This window comes from Rhinolophus sinicus, linkage group LG04 (genome assembly GCF_036562045.2).
Source record: "Rhinolophus sinicus isolate RSC01 linkage group LG04, ASM3656204v1, whole genome shotgun sequence".
NCBI classification, from domain to species: Eukaryota; Metazoa; Chordata; class Mammalia; order Chiroptera; family Rhinolophidae; genus Rhinolophus; species Rhinolophus sinicus.
This window is the reverse complement of record NC_133754.1, coordinates 179653230-179673541: the sequence shown is the minus strand read 5'-3', so window position 1 is coordinate 179673541 and position 20312 is coordinate 179653230. Positions and strand designations below refer to the sequence as shown.

Below are 20312 nucleotides of genomic sequence, written 5' to 3'. Positions count from 1 at the left end.
CATTTCTGACCCTTGCCTCCCAATTTCTGGAGACTTCATCTAGGGAAAAGCTGTGTCCCTCCTTTGCATCCGGCTAAATGCCACACCTCATGGAGGCTACTGGCTCATTGAGGCCCTTCCTCTCCCACTGCCAGATGACCCCAGACACCGGGAAGGCGCAGGCCAAGGACCTGGCCTGGGGCAGGCATGGGGGACGAAGTGTGTGCACTGGGAGTATTCTGGAGGGACATTATTATATTGTGTAAGTACCTGTCACTTTGCTCACAAGCCGAGGTGGAAACAGCGTGTGTCCCTGCCATTTTCTGCACGTGTTGTGTGCTCATGCCCATGATATCAGGGTTTCTCCTGGTGACCACAAGGCCGTGGGCTGAGCCATGCTCTCAGTCCATCCACTGATGCAGGGGCGTCACTGCCCCTTGTTTGGCGTTGAGAGTGGAGGTGGCGATGGCCCATGTCGCTCCTAGGCCAACAGGTTCTGCCAAACCCGCGGGACAACCACACAGACATCCTTGGAGGCTTGGCCTCAGCTGGATGCTGGACCCTGTGCTGCTTTCTCCGAGAAAGGCCCCTCCCAGACGAGTGCACAGCTTCACAGGTTGTTTTCCCAAAGCAGGAAACCATCCCATGACTTCACGGCCCCCTACACACATGGTTTTCTTTTCCCCCAAATGAGTGACCCAACACCAGTGCAGGACCCAGCGGCTATTTCCACATGGCCAGCAGGCTTCCGGCTGCAGATGCTTAGAATGGATGCCCGCTGCCTGGGGTATTCGGCTAGCTGGGAGAGGAGAGATGCCACAGGCGGCACTGCCCAACACACCCCTCCACAGTGGAGATCTAAAGCCCAGGGAGACAAGGCAGCTCACAGCCTGGCGACCAGTGGGGTTAAGGCCAGACCAGATTCAGCATCAGCCAACATCCACGCCAAGCGCCCTCCCTGAGCTGAGTGACTTGACACCTCCCAAGAAACCCAAGAGGTGTCATCACCCTCATTTTAAAGATGGGAAAACTGAGGCTCCCAGGTGTCATGGGCTGTTATGATCCATATGACGCAGAGGAGAAAACAAAGGCTCCGACTGGTTAAGTGATGGGCCCAGGGTCACACAGCAGGCCACAGGGGCACTAACACTCAAAACCAAGTCTGTCTGACTCCACTAGTCCAGCTGCCTTGGAAGAGTGAATGAATGAAAGAATTCTGGCCCAGAGGTGTGGCTCTGGCTGCTGTGTCCTATGCCTACCTCGGCCCCCCTTCTCTTCTGATCTTAGGATAAGCAGACGTTATCCATTCATCACTTGACAGGAAGCAGCCAGATCTCAGGCCAGAGTCATGGGGGCCTGGGAGCTGTAGGGGACGAGCCACAGATGGTGTCTGGTTTCCTGACTGGTCCTGTGTCCCCTCACCCCACCCCCAAAGCCACACATGCTGCTCAGATTCCTCAGCTCCACGAGCCTGGCTTCTGTAAGACATGGGACCACAGGCAGCTCTGAAAGGACATCGTAGCTTCATCAGGGACCTCCCGCAGGGTGGGCCTGCAGAACCTGGAGGCCGCAGCTGAGGGGCGATGCTGGAGCCCCCCTCCGCCCCCAGCCGATGGGGCTTTCCTTCCCACTCACATCCCTGGCACCCCAGCTCGCCTCTCCTCATCCACCACTAACCCCGATCCTTCTCTGTCCAGCCTGGGGGCTCTCTCCAGAGCTCCAGACCCCAACCACCAAAAGCCACAGGCACCAAAGACTCACTTGGCCCAACTGGAGCTTTTGCTCACCCTTCCCAAGTCCCCATCTCAGCAACGGGGCTCCTCTCTATCTGCCCAGGAACCCGGCAGGAACCCAGGCTCACCTCACCTTACGCCTTTTCCTCCGTCACAGGCCACAGCTGGTCTTCATCCAGGCCTGCTGATTCTCTCCCAAAATAAGTCCGCACTCACCCAGAGGCCCTGCCCTGTACTGGCCTGGCCCCTTCTCAGCGTGGTCTCTGCAGTCACTTCCTGCCCGATGACCCAACCTCCAGGCCACCATGGGAAGGGCCTCACCCCCAACACATAGATCCCAACACGCCACTCCGCACCCCAATCTCCCCCCAAAAAGGCCCACATGCCTGAGCAAGGCATTGCAAGCTCTGCCCAGCTGGCATGGGCCTGCCTTCCTGCATTTCCCCCAGCTCCTCACCCTATTCCAGGCCCTGCACCCAACCACACAGCACCCTGGCCCTTCCAGGCCTTTGCACATGCCAGCTTCTGCCTGGAACCTATGGCCTGGCACCAGGCAAAGTCCCACTCATGCATCAGAACAAGGTCCTGGGTCCTACTCAGTCTACCACACTTCTGGTGGTGTCTTGGGAAAGTCCCACCTCCTCCCAGAAGCTGGATTTCCTCATCTGTAAAGAAACAGCCAGTCCGCACATGGTGGGCACTCAGGGGCAGTCAGGCCGTACCAAGGCCCCGCTCTCCTCCCTATCTGACGGTGTCCACATGGGCTTCTCCTCTCAAGTCCAGCTGTTCAGGCACAAACTGCTTCCTTTGTCACCCTCTCCTCCTCCTCTGCCGGCCTTTAAAGACGGGGACTGGTCTTAGCAGTCATCTCTAAACCGCCAGTACCTCGTCCAGGGCCTGGCACAGAATGGGCACCCAGTGGCAGCTGATTGAATAAACTTCTGACCAGTCAGTGGAGGGGGCTCCTCCCACTCTCCTGAAGCCCCAGGCAAGAAACATCTGCCTTCATGCTCAGGGTCCCCTCAGGGACCATGAGGTCTCCCATTGGGCAGAAATCACCCGACCATTCAAAGCACACTCCACCTCACACTGCAGGGCTTCCCAAAGCCTTTGCAAAACCGAGGAGGTTCCTGATCACCTTTCACTTCCTCCTTCTTGCGTAATAAAACCCAATTCTGGAAGAAAAAAAAAGCAGGAGCTGAAAGCATCTCTCAGTTAAAGGAGCAGTGAGGCATTTGGTTTCTGTCCGGGAGGTCTTTGGCTCCAGGACATGAAGGCTGGCCTCCTCCCACCTCTTTGAAGAAGATCTGCTGAGCCCTTCCTCAATGCCAGTGAGTTACATGCAACACCTCAACTATTTCTGCTGCCATGTATTCGATGGCCCATTTTACAGATGAGGACACTGAGGCACAAAGAAGTCAAGTGACTTGCTAAGCCCATGCTGCTGGTAAGTGGTATGCCCTGTGTCTGAACGCAGACCTCTCTCCAAAGGCTGGGTTTCAATCTCATTTGTCTGGGGTGATCCTTGGAGACCACCATGAAGCCGGGGGAAGCTGGAACCTCTCTGCTAGAAGCCTCAGGCCCCTTAGGGAGGCCCACCGTCCCAGGGACCTCCAGGGAAATGAACTCACTTTCTCCTCAAGGCCTTGGCAGGCTCACTTCCCCTGCCTGGAATGAACTGCTTTCCAGAAAACCTGGCTCTTCCTTCAGGGCCCAACCTGTGGCACCTCTTCTAGGCAGCCTTCCTAGATTCCCCCAGATAGCCAGTTACTCCTGACTCCACAGCCCTGGTCCCCGTGCTATCACTGCCTGTTCACATGTTTTCCTTTCCCTCAAACGGAGATCTCCTCGATGGCAGAACTTATGGAAAACTTACGGCTCAGACATTAGGAAGGGGCTCCAAGACCCACCCCCAGAACTTTTTCTGCTTCCCTTGTAACCTCAGGAGTCCTGGTAAAGCCCAGGATTGCTCAGTGTGAAACCAACCCCCCCACCTGGGCTGTGGCAAAGGTCATACATACCAGGCTGATGGCATTGGCCTCCTGGCAGCCCCCACCTGGAGGAGGGTCAAGTGGCAGCGGTGGCGGAGGTACAGCCAAGGTCGGGTGCTTTGTGAGCCCAGGTGCAGGAAGGCCCTCAGGCTTTCCTCCCAGTCACTTACTGGGCACACCCTCCAGGGCAAAGGCAGCAGCCCCAGGTGGCAGGAAAGGGTGAGGGGCTCCCCAGAGCAGGAGGCAGGGAAAAGGCTGGTACCTTGCAAAGTGGCTCTTGAGAAGCTCGGGGAAGGTCTGCTTGGCTCGGGGTTGAAGGTAGATGCTCGGTGCCAGGGCCTCTGGGTATCTGGGTGGCCTGTGCTACAGCTTGTGAAGGAAGAGGGGCCAGCCCTGCCTCCGTAGGGGACTTCCCCTGCCCAAGACTCCCGTCCCCAGCCACTGCCAAAAGGAAACTCCCCCACCACGTGCTGCTCCAAAAATAGCTCCAGCTGCCACCTCTGTGGTGAATGGAACTTAGTACAGTCGCCAGGGAGCCCGGTGAGCACCAGGGACTAGGAGCTGATGGCAGCAGCCCCTGGACAGTCTTGGGGAAAGTTCATGTGTGTGCCCCAAGCCAGGGGGCTTGGAATGCACTCCAGGAGTACCCAGTCCTGCTCCCCTGGGAGCAGGAAACTGAGGCAGGAGGCAAGAGACTTGCCAGGGCCATGAGCACAGCAGTGGCAGCACCTGGTCAGGACCCAGTCTTCTAAATACACTCCACACCCACACTGCTCAGGCAGAGCTCTGCCCTTCAGGATCCACCAACCCCTTTCCCCCAACGGGAACCAGAACACTGACAGCAGTGCCCGGGATTAAACCAGCCAGGGCTCTGGGAAGGACGAGGGGTCCTTGTGCTCTATCCCCACCCACCCCCACTGGGGGCCAGCAAATGTTAAGAAGCAGAAAGGTTCTTGCTGTCCCTTTAAAAGCTTAACCCTTTCTACTCTCTCTTTTGTGAGCAGAGCCAAAAACATTTGTTGCCTGAGAGATGAGTGCCTTGGTAGGCAGCAGTCCTGAGTTCAAGTGAATCTGCCACATCCCAGCTCTGTGTGTCCCAATGTTCTCATGGGTAAAACAGGGACAAGAATAGTATGTACCGCCCTGGGCTGTGGGAGGGTTCCTGACATTAAGTGAATCGAAAGTGCTTAGCCCCAGGCTGGCACGTAACAGACACCCAATCAATGGCATTACTGTTTGATTATTATTATATCCTCTTTGAGGCCCCACACTCTCCCAAACAAGGTGTGTATCCAGGAGCTGAGGACTCCGAGCGTTCCTGCTCTCCCTTCCTTCCACACGTCCTTTCCGCTGCCTCCACTGTGCAGGGCCTGTGCTGTCAATTGGTGATTCCAAGACGCCTCTTTACAGGGTCCGCAGGAGAGAGCCCCAGAACACAGGGACAGAGACCCACAAGCTAGAAAAGAGCATGCACAGCGCTCCCAGGAAGGGGACCGATGAGCTCTCATCTCATTTCTGGCCAGGCCAGCTCACGGACAGCTTCTCACAACAAGTGGAGTTTGAGGTGGCCCAGGATTAGGACGAGCGGGCAAGGGCACTCTGGTGGGATCAAAGGTGTGGAGGCTGGAGGACCTGCAGGAGTGTGGGACAAAGTGAGGGGAAGCTGCGGGCCAGCCCATCCCCCCATCTCCAAAAAGAGCCCCTGTGGTCAACATCTGCCTCTTTCTCTAGAACAGAGCTACCTCTACCCTGGGCAAGCCCCACGCCCCATCTGCGGCTTGACTGCCAGGACTGACACAGGCATATGGCAGCTGAGGCCCTGAGGACACGCCGAGCCGGATCCTGGCACCAGGGCTTGGCCACCTGCCAGCACACCTTCCCCTCCAGCCGGGCTCAATTGTTGGGCATATGCCAGGTGCCAGCCCCCTGGGTGGCCACGGCTGGGTCCAGGCCAGCCGTCCACAGGCCTGCAGGGTGGACCCCCACCCTGGCCCTGGTTCATGTGGCACTCCTTGAGGACTGTCCTCCATGAACCGGCTAGGTGGGTGGCATCAGCCTGGACTCACAGAGACTTCAGATTGGCCGGGTCACACCCCTGAGTTAGCTACTTTCTGCCTAAACTGTTTTTCTTCTGTTTCCAGCCTCCTGCTGGCTAGAGAGGGATTCCCTCCAGGGCAGGGGCAGTCCCCTCAGACACAAATGTGCACAGGGCAGCACCCAGGGAAAATGCAACGTGAGTCAGCCCCACGCAGCATTCCTCTTCCTCCTGGGCCCGAGGCAGCCAGAATCTTCCAGAAATGTAACTTGGCTCTGATCAGCCTCTGTGCCCTTGCAAACACGATTTCGCTGCCGGTCACTCCCCGCCTGTCCACCTGAGATACAGAAGAGAGGATGGAGCTGCGGTGCGGGGCACAGACAGCCTGAGGTCCTGTCTGTCAGTGGCTGGACTGGGGGCCTCCTGAGTCACCACGAGCCTCCAGCACAATCTCCACACACGGAGTGTGGCTTGGTGTGCAGGTGACAGTGTCTCTCCTCCATCCAGTGCTGCCACCCCAGCTGGAGTTACATGTCAGCATGTAAGTATGGCTTCCAGGGCCACACCATGGCGACACCCTCCTGTGTCATGCTCCTGGCTGACCCGAGGCAGGCCATTTGTAACTCCTCGAGGATGACTGCTGCTCTGAGCCATGACGTGTGTGTCATGGTGGCTGGGGACTCACCGGGCTGCAGGGCCCTGGGAAAGTTAGAGCTTATCTCTGGGCCTCAGTTTCCCCACCTACAACATGGGTGGGTCAGGCCCCACAGTGTAGGAGGGCCCTTTCAGTGCCGACGTTTTTGCTGAGGCAGATGGAGGATATATGACTTGTCGTCACGCCCTGAAACTGGGATCCGGGATCCTGTATCTAATCGTCTGCTCGTTTCTGGGAGGAAAACCGTATGTTCTGGGTCTGAAATTGCTAAGGGGCACTCGCTGGCCTTGGAAGCCTTTTTGAGCCCTCCAGCACCCTGCACGCTGCCCTCCCCATTCACAAGCCACAGCCACGCCGGGGCATGCTCAGATGCCTCCCAGGATCCCAGACACACAGCCATGGAGGTAGGATGTCCGTGGGGGGAGGGAGCCACACAAAGAGCACCCCCTAAGTGTCCAGTTCTGGGCCAGACCCTTCAGCAGTGTTGGCAGCTCGTGTGCTCATAAAGCGACCCTGCAAGGCAGACTGTGCATTCATTTGACAAATTTGGAAACTGAGGTTCTGAGAGGTCATGTGACTTGCTGGAGGAGCCCCAGGTGGAGAGAGGCAGAGCCTGGATCCACCTCATGGGGTTGTTATGAGTACTGAGCAAGAACATGCAGGCAAAACGCCAGCCCAGGACTATGAGGACCCAGGTATGCACAAGAGCTTAATAAATGTGCCGGCTGCTACTGCTATGATTATTACCATTATCACCATGAAAAACCAGTGTTCATTCAACAGCAATATTCCTGCGACAAGTATTCCTAGCAACCCGCTTGGCAAATCAATTGTCACAATAAAGCCAGTCCTCATTCTCCATGGGACCCCAGTCTCGTGGCCAACCAGGCCCTCAGGCCTGTGGATATGACAGGAGGTGACCATGCCCTCTGAGGATCCCCCCACCACACACCCTTTTTGGGAGGATGGCAGAGGCCCCACTGGCTCCTACTGCCTTCTCCCAGAAGCTGGGATGTGATGGCAAAGCATTTCACAAAGTTACCAGGATGATGAACCTGAGCCGTCTTCCCCTTCCCCCACTGTCTCAATAAAATAAATCTTTGCCCGTGGCTGGTGAGAGACTTTATATATTTACATGACGATCGTGCCTCATGATCACAGGGCTCGTGCTTCCGGCAGGCAGCGTGTGGCAGGGATGACAGGGGTCCTAGGAGACCCACTATTTTCTGGCAACTTTTATTGTCCATTATATCCCAGCGTTTACAGGGCTCTGCTCTGGGCCTGGCAGGAATACTGCACATGCTGAGGCTGGCAGGCCTTCATATTCTAGTCAAGGGGTTGCAGCTCCGTCTTCGGGTCTCATCCATCCTGCCCAAGTCTTTGTGTGGCACTGAAACCCCAGGGAGCCCCAGAGGCTCTGGTGGGAGAGGGCTGGGGAGTCTAGAAGTACAGGCGTCCCCACCTTGGTTCCAGTCTACTGTCCTGGGCCGGGGTCTCTGCTAACGCCGGCCTTCCTCGGGTGTGTGAGGCGCTGTGTAAAGGGCAGGGGTGCACAGGGGCACTGCAGCCACGTCGACTAGCTTGTGACGGCTGACGCTAAATTCTCAGGGAATCTGTCAGCCAGTTTTCGTGTTGTATGCCTGAAATCAGGCGCTGGAGGAAGATTTACACCATGGAAGTTGGCAAATGCTACAGATAAGGGCTTTGTACAAATCCTCTGCCCCTTACCAGCACACCCCGGGGAGAGGTGACCCTGGGGGCCATTTGAGTACCTGGAAGGGCGCGTGGAGAGTAAGGGGTGAATCCTGACTTCCTCAACCACTTGCTGTGTGGCCTTACGGAAGTTACTGTGCTGTTTGAGCCTCAGCTGTCTTAGCTGTAAAATGGGGACATACCTAAAATGCTGGGGCTGCTGAAGGTAACCCTTTTACGGAAAGTTCCCTAGATGATGCTTGGTATGTAGCAGGTGCTTAATAGATAACCGTTTTTTAAACAAACTTTTATATGAGTTCATTTGAGCCAAACTGGTGACATACGTCAGGGAGCAAGATCTCAAGTATTCCCTAAATAATAACTATTGTCATTCATTCATTCACCACTTACTGAGCACCTACTCTGTACCAAACACTGAGTGACACGGATACAGAAATGCCCCAGGGGATGACAAATAGCAAATTCTTCACTCCCGAAAAGTTCCTAGTTCTTGATCATCTGCAGAGAGAGTTTTACCCACACCATCCGATGAAGCCTCAGGACAACTTTGAGAGGTGGGAAGAGCAGGAAATATGCCCATTTTTGAGATGAGGAAATGGGACTCAGGGGTGGGCATGACTTGTCCAAGGCCTTTGCCAGGGCGTAGCAAGGTGTGGCTCAGACCTGAGTCCACTCCAGGCCCACCATGGTACCCACCTATGAATTCCCAGGCCCAGCCAGGCTGACCCAAAAGTGAACGCACAAACAGAAGACAGAAGCACCTAGGGGTGAGGGGACTCCTGGTCTAGGACCCTGGGTTTTAGTCTTGGCTCCAGGCCTTCCTACTCTAGGTCCTGTCCCTCCTGGGCCCGTGGCTCCCCATAAAAAGGCTGCGGTGGCTGCACTCAGGATGCTGTTGGGCCTGATGGGTGAAGGTCTATCTCCAGGCTTCCTGGCTTCGTCAAGTGTTCCTCTGTCCCCCACAGCCAGGGAGGACTCAGGCATATCGATATCTACTGTGCCCCAGCTGGAGCCCAGGTGAGCAAAGGCCTCTCAGGCAGGAAGGAAAAGAGCAGTGAGCTGGAGCAGGACTCCTATTTTGGGCTTTGCCATCTCACCCTGCTGGCAGGTCTCATCCACCCATTTCACAGATGAGACTGAAGCTCAGAGAGGGCTGCTGTCAACAGCCTGCGAGCCAGGATTCACACCTAGGCTAGCTGCCTCCACAGCTCATGGCTGGGGTGCCCAGCAGAGATCAGAAAACCACCAAGCCCCTCAGTTCTGACACCTGGGAGCCCTGCAGATGGGACACTCCGGCATTCTGGTCTCAGCCCAGTAGGGTTGAGGAGTGTGAGGCTGAAACAGGAGAGTGAGAAAAGTGCAGGCAACTCTGATGACTCAAATAACCTTTGAAACTAGGAGCTAGGCGGAAGTGGGTAGCATTTCTGGTGGGTTTCACCTCACTTCCTTGAAGGATGCGTCATCCTCTTTTCTTTAGTCAGCATTAACCCAACAGTCAACACGGACCTGCGTTCGGTGTGGTACCTTTTCACTCGCTTGTCCCCAAAGCAATTCCAGGCTGGCAGGTAGGGACTGTCCACCTGTCAAAGGGGGGAACCTTTTCATTTCACAGATGGGGAAACTGAGGCCCAGAAAGGGAGGGGGGTGGTCTATGGACACACAGCAGAGATCCAAGTCTTCAAACTTCTTTACCAAAAGGCTAATTTTTCTATTTTTGGGAGATAGGAAAGGAGAGACCCTCTAGAGCTTTAGAAGAAAAAAATGGAGAAAAAAAGAACTAGCAACTGAACAGAACTGCAACAAGGCCCCCAGCCAGCCCAAAGAGGTTTCTGAAATTCTGTGCAGTCTGAATTCCTGCTGGCTGAAGGGTCACGAGATTTCCTTTGCAAAAGGCAGAGTTGAAAAAGTCTGACTGAGGGGGAAGGGGGAGGAGGGAAATGTCCACGAGACTGGAAATCATGAGTTTCAGCCTGGCTGTCCCCAGTGACTTACTGGGTGCTCACAGATGAGCCCTTTGCCCTCTCTGGGCCTCAATTTACTCTTTTTTTTCTTTTTAATTTACTATGCATCAAACTTTGTTCTAATACACTTAAGAGATATCAACCTACTTTCCCCTCATAGTACATTATTATCTCCATTTTCCAGAAGGGGAACGAGGCATGCAAAGGTCAGGCACAATGTCCAGAATAGGTGGAAGGGCTGGGATGTGAAGCCAGGTAGTGTGGCTCCAGACCCATGCTCCTAACCACGGAGCCACAAGGCCCTCACGCCAGCAACAGCCGCGTGCTTAGTCCCTAGTGTCCTTCCTACTCTCAGGGGCTTTGCATCCGTGGCTTGGATGCCAGCAGGCCTGTCTGGAGACCCTGAACGATCCTCCTCAACTCGGCTGCTGGTCCAAGTTGCTGCCTCTCCATGAACTCCGATTTCTTCGGTTGGCTCAGCAGCCTTTATAACCACAGCCCAGGAGACCCTCGGGAGACTCCCAGGTCATGGCAGCCATTGACCCACCTCTTTGAGCCTGGCTGGGAACCGCGAGTCCAAGTAGGAATGGACGGCCCCACTCTGACGTCCATTTTGGAGTTTTACACTCATGCCGGCCTATGGGACCGCAGGAGGGAGACTGCCACTCAGGCATCCAAGAAAAAGACAAAAACATCTATTCAATGCCAGACAGAGCCTGCTCTGTGGAAACAGTGCTACCGAAACGTGACAAGCAGCCCAGCTGTGTAGGAGATTCCCAAAAAGCCTGACCTGGGAACATCCGTGTGGAAGGCTCGAAGGCTTGGGTGGTCACCAAGCCTAGCCTGGGTGCTCAACCGTGACAATCCTGAGGGAATGAGGTTCGGACCCAAAACCAGGGCTTATCTTCCAAAACAAAATTCTTCAGACAACAGACATTTTTTGGCTTCAACACACAGACCACTGATCTCTGTTTTGCTGTGATCTCTAGAGCAAGGAATACTCCTGCTAAGAAGAACAGCCCCCCATATCATGTGTCCCCACCCCCTTCCACGCACTGCACCATGTATTTGGGTCCACCTGCCATGCCCATGAGGTGGGCATTACTATCTCTGTTTTGCAGATGAGGAAACCGAGATTCAGGCGCAAATCTGCACAGCTGGGAGCCGGCAAAGGTGGGGCTTGAAATCTGGTGCCAGCTTGGCGTGTGGAAAGTTGGGGGGAGCCCGGCAGCACCTGCCGTCTGCCCCACTAAGAGGAGCTCTGGACAGACATGGAGACACAGAGAGAGCTCTGTGGGCAGGTGCATATTAAGTGCCGGGCTCTGGACGAACACATTCTTGCCTCCACAGGCACGGGAAGAATTCCTGCAGAGGGACAGGTGGGGAAGGGCTGGCCCGACGGCAGTTAGAACAGCTCCACGGAGGCGGCCTCCGCCTGCCTTTTCAAAGACGCTGGAATCCGTTCACTGGGAACGTTGTGCTGAGTGCTCAGCAAATCCCTCGCTTCGTTCACATTGTTGTGTCAACGGCAGATAATCATTGAACAAATACGCATGCAGTCGCTGCCACGCTCCCATCAATTCCTAGGAGCAGGAGAAACCCTGAATCCACTCATCTGAGGTCTCATGTCTCCCTAGAGGAATCTCCCAGTCCACATCCTGTATTTGAAAGACAGGAAACTGAGGCGTGGGGCAGAGAAGTGATGTGTCGAAGGACATCCAACCGTCTATTCATTCACTGAATAGTGGAGGAGCAGGGAAGGGGCACAGCAGGCGGAGGGCACAGCATGTGCAAAGGCCTGGCAGCTAGGCAAGCCCCCACATGGTTGTGGGGTAGAGGCCCCAGCCACAGTAGTGGCCTCAGGTCTGCAGAGGGGAAGGGAGACTCAGGAGGACCTACATGAGCGGTGAGCATGGGCACACAGGGCTGGTAACGGCACAAAGCCAAGGCCAGAACTCAGCTCTCCAGACCCGTCCACTGCGCTTCTGCATACCACTCTGCCTCCCCTAGTACCAAGCCCATGGACGATTTGACTCAGTGGGTCACACGGTGAATCAAAGCTACAGACAGTTTAGCAGCATCTTTCTTCTGCCAATACTGTGAGCACACACTTGCCCTCCCCACCCCTGCCCTGGTCCTCTCAGGTAACTGCACCCACAGACAGGAGGAAGGAAATGCTTACAGAATCTCCCTCTCAGGAGACCATGCTGGGGCCGGATCTCAGGAGTGCCACATTCCAGGCTCCAAGACCCTCTCTCTTATTTGGTGTTTACTGAGCACCTGTGTACCAGGCCCCGTGTTGGGCACAAGAGGGATTTATACAAGATGGTTACAACCTCTAACTCCCTTAGCCATCTCCTAATCTTTCTGGGATGGGCAGGACTGGAATCTACTGCTTTTTCACAGGAGAGGAGATGTGACGCTTGGAGAGGCTCTGGAACCTGCTTGCTCAAGGTCACTGGCTAAGAGGTGTCAGAGATGGAATGTAAACTGGAAATTCTGACCACAGAGCCCTTGCCAAAATAGATAAGCGTCCCTGGGGGACCGAAAGAGCCTGGATCCCTCCTTCCTGCCTCACAGGCTGCCCTTTATCCACAAAGCAGGCTGAGGATGCACTGGCAGGTGCCACCAGGAATGGCAGGGTCTTGTCATTACTGGGAGGGGCTGCTCTCCCAGTCCAAAGGAACACGGCAGGGCCGGTGGCTTGTGCCAAGACTGAAGGCTCTCAGCCCTCAGTTGTCCTGGCTGATGCCTCTAAATGTTGATGGCTTGTGTTTAAGAAAAGCATGAAGTGACCCAATCCACTGGTCTGGTGCCTGCATTAAAGTGTATAAACAAGTCTAGGGCCCTGGAGTCAGAGCACCCTTACCAGGTCATCTCCTTGAGTCTCTGAGTCTATTCGCTGGGAGTGATATAACCTGATCTTAGCTGTGGTGACAGTGACAGCTCTCTGTCCCCAGACTCATGTCCTTGTGGACATCTGTCTCCTCCACAGGAATGTCAGCCAGTTCCTTGGGTCCACTGGCCTGTCCTGTTCAGCCCTAGCCTGACGCCTGGCACGGGGCATGCCTGACACAGTGTGCTGCTTACATGCCATCCTCATGCACACATGAGCAAGCAATCCCAACTGGGAACCCTGTTTCAACTCAACTCAAATGGCTGCAGACACTCCAAAGTACTAATGCTTGGCAATGTGCGATGCAGACAGGCCTTCCTCTCACCCCTGCGCTCCCTGCGCTGGGCTGAATAGTGTTCCTATAAAACTCATGTCTACCTGGGACCTAGGAACGTGGCCTTATTTGAAAACAAGGTCTCTGCCGGTGTCAAGTTAAGATGAGGTCATATGAGATTAGGGTGGCCCTAATCCGACGACTAGTATCCTTATAGGAGGGAAAACTTGACACAGGCACACAGAGGGAGAAAACCATGTGACCACAGAGGCGGAGAGTGGAGTGCTATGTGTACAAGCTAAGGGACGTGAAGGATTGCTGGCAACCATCAGAAGCTGGGAGAGAGGCCCGGAACAGACTCTCTTCCAGAGCCTCCAGAGGAAACCCATCCTGCCGACACCTTGATTTTGGAGTTCTGGCTTCCAGGGCTGTGAGAGAATAAATTTCTGTTGTTTTAAGCCACCTGGTTTGTGGTGCTTTGTTAAGTTGGCCCTAGGAATCTAACAGTCTCCCAGCCCACCCTCGGAGCCCAGCTTCCCACGTTCTCCAGGCACTGCAAACTTCATCTAAGACTCCCTCAGGCTCAACTTCTGCTTCTGGGGCCAGTGGTTCCCAGGCCTGGGAATTCCCCAGGATTGTCAAGCTTCCTCCAAATTCTGAAGACCAAAATACAGTCGCCAACTTTTTCTGGGTAAAATTTCCATCTACCATCACCATTCTGTATTTGACGGACACCTAACGTAAAGAAAGTAGCCAATGCCAGGCCTGTTCTGAAGTTTTCTCCTTTCACCATGGATGGGTGAGAATCTCACACAGCCCTGAGCTGGGCCTGGGTCTGACATCTGGAAACCAGCAAACTTAAGCCACTGTGCCCTGCTGGGTGATCTATTTCAATCCTGGCAGAGGAGAAGCGAGGTTGGCCTCCTCCACTCTCCTGTGAGAACACAAAAGAGGTTTTCTCCATCTCAGAAATTTGACTAGTATATTCCAGTTACCTGGTGGATAATTCCAGCTAATCCCTTCTGAGGGCTGGGTGATGTCCCAGCCCGAGAGAGAAGGCATTCCAGGCCAGTCAAATGAGGAAGGGGACAGGAGGAAAATAAAATAAAAATGAAAAGCAGGAGAGGGAGAAGCACTGACCCTCCTTGTGAAAGGAAAACCAAATTGTGAAATTACGCAATGTGCAGACATCACGGCCTGATGACTCCAGCTCTCTTCAAAGTCACCTCGTAAACCCGCACCAGCCTTGGAGGGAGAGGCCAAATGCCTGGCTTTTGAAACATCTGGCCCCAGCAGCCTGATAACCTACCGGAAGCCAGTCACCCAATGCTTTGTGGATGTCGCACCCACATCTGCCTCATGGTAACCAGTGAGGTGCGCTGCGAGAGCCTCCCCAGGGATGAAGATTTGTGTGGGCACGAGGAATGCTTCTTTTCCAGTAACTCAGGCGTGCTAATCCCATCTCATAGGGTTTCCTGGATGCGGGGGACCTTTTGCCTGGAACACTTGGGCTAACGGCCATGGCCAGGTGGCCTTGTTGGGACAGCCTTGGGTGCAAGGCAGCGAACCTCAGATGATAAGGTCTGACGCTGTCGCCTTCTAGGGGCGGAGTCCCTCTCTCCCTCCCTCCAATTCTGCACACCCAGGGTAGGGGCAGGGTGGGCCCCAGTTCTCAGCAAGCCAGGAAACACACTCTTTTCTGGGCTAAATGCCCAGATTCCTTGAGCAGTCACAGGACACGCTTTTTCTGGGCTGATCCAAAGCCACAAGCGTGGGCTGGAAGTTTCTTTGGGCAGCACAAACCTGCGGGGACACAGACAGGCGCACCTGGAATTCCAGACTGCACACCGGTCAGTCAGAGAGGCCCCAGCTGGCCCCAACAGGCAGGGAAGAGCTCAGTCCTGCCCCTGCATTGTGACGGAGGGCACAGGTCTGTGCTCTGCGGGTCTGTTTCCTTTTCAAGAAAACGAGGGTTCATTCATTCCATCATCATTCATCAAGCATTTTTTGAGAGGCTCCCAGAGCTAAGCACTGTCCCAGGCACAAGGCAGGGAAGGCACACCCCTAGAAATGGAAGTCATGTGGACAGCAGTAAGTGCTATGAGCGAAATACAGCCAAGGAGTGGGTCAGGTGGTGCAAACAAGGGCACTTGGCTTCACAGGGTGCTTGGGACAACTAACTCAGATTGTACAGCAAATTGCTTAGCACATAATCAGTACTTAACAGATAAGAGGGGTCCTCCCACCCTCCCATTGCACAGGGCAGGGGGCGGGCAACCAAAGCCAGAAAGAGAAGGGCTGCAGCGGGTTGTGTAAGGACTGGGCTGGTACGGGCCCCTGATTGCTCCGTATTTCCCAAGGAGCCAAAGGGACACCCCCACCCCACCCTGCCTGGCCCTGCCAGACTCCGTTCTTTCTTGGTGGGAAAGCTCTGCTTGTGACATCATGTCCCAGCCTGGCCTATTGAAAAAGCGTAGCCTTCTAAAACATCATGCCTTAGTCTAGCCCACGAAAAATGGGCCACAGCCACCCATTCTCCCACCAGCAGGACTATTCCAGTGGGTGACTGTCCTCCCTGAATTTATATCTGGGAGCCTTCATTTATGTATTGAGAAATCTTGTACAGCATCCCTTCTCTGAGCCTCATTTTCATAATCAGAGAAGACCTACCTAAGATGCTCACGTGTTCAATGAGATCTTGTAGGCCCAGTGCCTGGGGTGTGCCTGGCACATGGGAGGCCCACCTGCCCAGGTCTCTGCCCAGCACTGAGGGGAGGGAGTGCTCTAGGGAAGGGAATGGCCCTCAGGTGGAGGAAGTGAGAGGGAAGGGGAATGTGGACACTGCCTGGGCAGGCCACATCCAGCTCTCAGCGTGTCTGGAGGGAAAGGCCAAGTAGAGGAACCAGCGCTTTAATGGGGCGCCAGGAAGTCAGCCCCAGGGTGGCTTCTTTGCTGGGTGTCTTGGCCATAGTCTTCACCTCTCTGACTCTGTTTCCCCAACTGAAAAATGGATTCTGGTGATGATAAAATGAGACTCCAGGTATATGAAGTCACCCAGCCACTATGTGACACCCCCATTCATCCATTCAACCTAAAACGATTCGGACTGCATCCCACAGGGGGCTTGGCCCTATGGTGGGCCAGGGGGGGCCAGGCGTGGCTGAGCCCCTTATTGGTGGGCAGAACCCAGTCTCCTCCAGAACCACCCTGCCATTACCTGGCTCTGTGAGGGGGTGAGCGGGGGATTGTGGGCTAGCCTGGTCTCACCCTCCTGAGAGCCTCGCCTTGGAGGAAAACAATGCCCAGCCAGACCTTGGAACAGCCAGCTCCTCCGTGGGGCGCTGCCTGCCCACCACACTGCCTCACAGCAAACCTGACGTCAGAACCTGCACACCACACGTCAGCTCAAGACAGGCCGACTCCCAGGGGGCCAGGGGGACCTCTGACCCCAGCCCACCCCCCAACACAAATAACATGCCACAGACATATGTGAAAACTCAGAGCTGCTCGTTTTCACAGCTTTGCCTCTGACTTCTTCTAGATCAATCAATCAATCAGTCACTCAATCAATCAAGGGAGAATTAGAATTCAATCACAGTGACAACACAACTGGCTCCCCTGGAAGCACATTAGAATGGGGCTCTTGCAGATTAATGAGCGAGCCTGGAAATGGGGGGAAATAAATGTATTCCGTGGCAGACGACTTGAACAGGCCTCGGCTGATGCACTCCCATTAACTAAGGCTTCTCTCATCCCCGGGAATCAAAGCAGCTTCTCTGATGGGGAAGAAAGAAATGACACGCAGAAATCCGGATTTAGGGAAAAATAACACATCCATGGCACTTTTTTCTCTTCCCAAAGCAGCGCTGCGAGCTTTACATATTTTATCATTTATTCTCACATTGTCCCCAGCAAGTCGGTAGGCGTCGGCCTTGTTTTTCACAAGAAAGCTGTGAACAAGGCTGAGGGTGAGGAGGTGAGGGGTCTCCCGCTCCAACACCCAGCAGGAAAGGGCTGGGGTGGGTGGGGGTGGGAGAAAGCCAAAGGTTCTTTGTGGGTGGATCTGTGGCCTCATAGGCAGCTAGGAGGCTCCGGGCAAGTCCACAGCAGCACCCACACTGGGGCTTCGTCGCCAGCCTCCCCATCTCCTGGCATAAACCCTACCCTCCACAAACCATTTTCCACACGCGCCACCAGGAAAACCTTCCTAAAACACCGACCTGTCCACACCCCTCCCTATCAATCTTCACGGCTTCCAGATAAAGCCATCCCTTCTGAGCTTAGCATCCAAGGCCTCCTTATCTGACCCCAATTCCACGTGACACCTGTCATTCATTACATCAGCTCCACAGGGCCTCGCAGTTTCCTGCAACCTGCTGCTCCACACCTCTGGGCCCCTGTGAACTCCCCCTCACATGCTCTCTCCACCTGGCAAACTCCTACCGAACCTTGAAGGTTGGTGAGGCAAGGGCAGGTTGGTGACAGGCATCTGCCCTGGGAGTCTTCGCTCTGCTACTTCCCATCGCCTCTGGAGGGGACAGCCCAAGAAAATGGACAATCCCAGAGCTACCACTTAGGAGCTACGTGATCTGAAGCAAGTTTCTGGACTCTGGGTTTCTGCTGTTTCATCTGAAAACGGGGCCAATGACACCCACTCCCCAAGACATACCCCAAGCAGTTGGCACAGTGCCAGGCATATGTGAGTGCCCCATAAATGCTGGGTCCTCCTCCTTCCCTGCCTCTGAACTCAAGGGGCCTCTCCATGCTCTGCCACACTGCACAGGTGACAAGCCCACTTCACAGATGTCAGGAACTGGGGTCATCACATGCCCTGTCCACTCTCTTCTGAGAGGTGATCCAGTGTGGCTTCAGGAATGTGAACAGGAAGTGGTTCTAGACTCCCCGTCCCGTCCCCCCCCACCGCTGTCCCTTTCCTCCCCAGCCCAGGTTCCTAACACCAAGGAATCATCCATTAATAAGAGTTTGGTTTTTCTCTGTCTCTTTTTTTTCTTTTCTTTCCCCTCTAAGCAAAACTGCTTGGCGGCCGCTCCTGCCTCTGTCCCCAAGGCAGTTCCAAAGGGCCCATCTCATCCTGCAGAAGTGATGGCGGTAATTCTGTTAATGGGAAGCAAGACGGATGGTACGTGGTGCCCAAAGTGTACACAGGAGGCGAGCCGGAATCGGGCCGCCCTGGGGGAAGGGAAGTGTGGCTGGAACACACCCTCCTTTGGGGCCTTATTAGGTCTTGAAAGAGCTGCCGCACTCACTAAAACCTGCTTTTGCCAGCAGAAGCCTCATTTTACAAATATACAACAACAAAAAAACCCGTAAATGGGAAGAAAACCCTGAAGATTACGCTCCCCTGCTGCATCGAGCCGGTGAGCTGAAGTCTTTAGCCTCGTCGACTCCAGGTTTAAATAAATGGGCCAGAACGCCAGCTCTCCATTTTGTGAACGCGGCGGTTTCTTTGCCGTTTAAGGACTGTTTGCCAACAGTGGGATGGGACAGCTTTGGGAACGTTTTCTTTTAAAAGGCTTGTCAGTCCCAGATGCCATAATGCCCTATGGCCCTCACGTCAGTCCCAGGAAGAATCCGTGACACAGCCACCACCTGTCACACACCCACGTTGCATACTGTCACTTTGCCTGTCTTCTCCTGCACTGAAAAATCAGTGGCATCTCAAAGGCAATTTCACTGTGGAATGGGCGTCCATTTCCACAATTACAAAAGGGCTCACCCCCTCTCAAATTTGGGCTCAAGCCACTGAGTTGTTCTTTAGGCTTGTTTGTCCAAATGCAAAATGAGTGTGTGGAGGCCAAAGCTGTTAACAGACAGCCGTGGTTGACCACAGGCAGAGCAAGTGGATGTGGAGTCAGGCTGCCCAGGGCTTGTGACCTTGGTAGTTGTGGAACCTCTCTGGGCCTCAGCTCCTCATCCCTAACGCGGGGGTGGGGGTGGGGGGAGCCCCATTCACCTCACAGCCCTGGAGCAAGAAGTAGATACATCCTGGTTAACGTCAGAAACAGTCACTTCTCAGGCCAATTTGAAAACCAACAGTCTTTCAGTTCTTAGCCACACCCTCCCGCAATACCCAGCACTACCCTGACATAGTAGGTGTTTGTTGAGCATATGCCACTTTGAGCAGAACCTGTGGCCTTTTTGCTACCTGGAAAAACAAAAACATCCTTTCACCCTACAGCCAGAGGGGTTTAGGGTGTGTGTTCTGGGAACCAAAGGCTATAATCCTGGCTCAGCCACAGACCTACTGTGCGCCCTTGGGTGACTGACTGAGCCTCGATGACTCATTTGTAAAATGGACTAATAGAACCTGCCTGACAGTGTCATGAGAAAAGTCAATGCGATAATATATGGCCAGTGACTGCCCGGGTTGGCCCTGGTGACCAGCAGCCTTGAGATTGAGCAGTTGAGAGTCTTGAGAGAGCCTGAGAAAAACTCCCACATTCATACTGGGAACACCTTTCTTGAAGATACCTGAGGCAAAGGAAGCCCAATGAGGCTGTCATGCAGGGTGCATGCGGGGTCTCTGGTCCCACTCTCCACATAAGAATGCAGGACATGGTGAAGCCAAAAAGGAACACCCACGGAGCCATAGATAGGGGAGTCATACCACTATAGTCTCGCTGGCGGCTGGGTTGGAGACACAGGGAGCAGGAGCCACACGATCTGCAATCCGCCGTCCACTTCTCCTCCAACCAACCAATCCCCCAACGCAGCCACGACCATTATATCAGTGGCTAATGGCTAACTGGTAACAGCTGACGGCCACCTAGTCACAGCTGATGGCCATCTACTGCCCAAGCCAGCACCTTTCTATGTGAGGCCAAGAGCCTAGAAACTGCTCTCTGGGACTCTGTCCCCACAACTGGTGACACTGAACACACTTGACTCATTTCTTGCTTATGACTGCTCTCCCCAACCACAATGCCAGCTCCATTTTGCGTCTTCTGTTCATTATGCATCTGAGAACAGTGCCTGCCTGTGTTGAGTCAATGAATGACCAAACAAAGCAAGGAAGGGCTGAATTCCTTGGGAGGGCAGCACTGGCTGTCATTTC

At 54.5% G+C, this 20312-nt stretch overlaps 1 protein-coding gene across 3 annotated transcripts in view; it reads right to left on the bottom strand.

Moving 5' to 3' along the window:
* NEK6 (NIMA related kinase 6) overlaps nt 1–20312 on the bottom strand; it is a 79341-nt gene that overhangs the window by 45821 nt on the left and 13208 nt on the right. The window contains exon 1 of one of the 3 annotated variants that reach the window (XM_019728532.2): nt 3966–4094. The exons of 1 other annotated variant lie outside the window; for it this stretch is intronic. The gene's annotated coding sequence lies outside the window, so the exon portion shown is untranslated. Of the gene's footprint in view, nt 1–3733; nt 3862–3965; nt 4095–20312 lie in introns of those variants that run through there. One more of the 3 variants, XM_074330993.1, reaches the window with a different exon arrangement.